Here is a 1,024-nt window from a genome sequence, read left to right as displayed (position 1 = left end):
TCCTTCGGTGGTCTGCCCATTTCTTGTGAGAAATTATGAATAATGACTCATCAATCTAGAATCTACACCGGTGTATACGTGGTGTCTAAAAATCAGGAGACTGGATGAGGTCATAAAAGACGCGAACGTGCAAGAAAAAGAGATTCGAGCGCCCTCCTCATAGCGCGGAAGAATAGAGGGCGGGCCGGAAGGCATCTCCGCATGCGCAGAAGCGGGTCTGACAAAGGTTGACGGAAGAGGCGGGGCGGAAGGACGCTGAGGCTAAAGACATAATTTGTCTAGATTTGCACTCGTTATCGTCGTTTCCCACATGGTCTAGCGGTTAGGATTCCTGGTTTTCACCCAGGCGGCCCGGGTTCGACTCCCGGTGTGGGAACTTCTGTCCTTTTAGGACAAAAGAAAAGCAATTCAAACCCCCCTTAAGTAGGGGGTGGGGGGACTAGATTAGTGCTTTTAGAAAACGCTGTAACCCCATTTCAGAGCAGCCAGGAGAGAATGAAGCTGGAGGGAATCAAGGTCTGCCCTCGAGCGGGCGTCGGCACAGAGCCGACGCAAACCCGGTCCGCTGGCAGAAGTAGGAGGAAAGGAAATAACTCGGAACAGTGCCAAGTTAGCTTTTGAAATAAGTCTTTAAATCTGAGGAGCAGGGAGCCAGCCGGTCCCGTGCTAAGATATATGTTTCAGCTGGTTTTTCTGCGTAATTTCTCCTTGTACTGTGAATATGGAACTAACGACCAAAAAGTGCTCTTCTGTGAAAGAAAAATAAAAGCCATCGTGTAGGACATTATAGGGCTTTTAAGTTGCCTAAAGCCATTCCTTTGAGAAGGACAGCAAGATTTCCAGAAAAGACATACTATTAAGGGCAGAGTAGTTCAGGGTACAATAGATTGTGTTTGTGATTCAAAGAGCTCACTAAACCAGTTATTGCGGGAGGAAGGGGGGAGGCGGTGAGGGAGGAAAAAAGAAAATTAGGTTATTACAAATATTGAGGAGTGAGGCAATGGCAAAAACAGCACTTTCTTCT

At 47.4% G+C, this 1,024-nt stretch overlaps 1 non-coding gene across 1 annotated transcript; it reads left to right on the top strand.

Moving 5' to 3' along the window:
* The first annotated feature begins 304 nt into the window (after positions 1-304).
* TRNAE-UUC (transfer RNA glutamic acid (anticodon UUC)) lies at positions 305-376 on the top strand. Its single transcript has one exon. It is a non-coding gene; the product is annotated as a tRNA-Glu (tRNA).
* The last annotated feature ends 648 nt before the right edge of the window (positions 377-1,024 follow it).

This window comes from Aethalodelphis obliquidens, unplaced genomic scaffold, assembly GCF_003676395.1.
Source record: "Aethalodelphis obliquidens isolate GAN/ISIS:26980383/991018 unplaced genomic scaffold, ASM367639v1 scaffold16, whole genome shotgun sequence".
NCBI lineage: Eukaryota > Metazoa > Chordata > Mammalia > Artiodactyla > Delphinidae > Aethalodelphis > Aethalodelphis obliquidens.
Note: the sequence above shows the minus strand (reverse complement) of the source record. Positions and strands in the feature narration are given on the sequence as shown.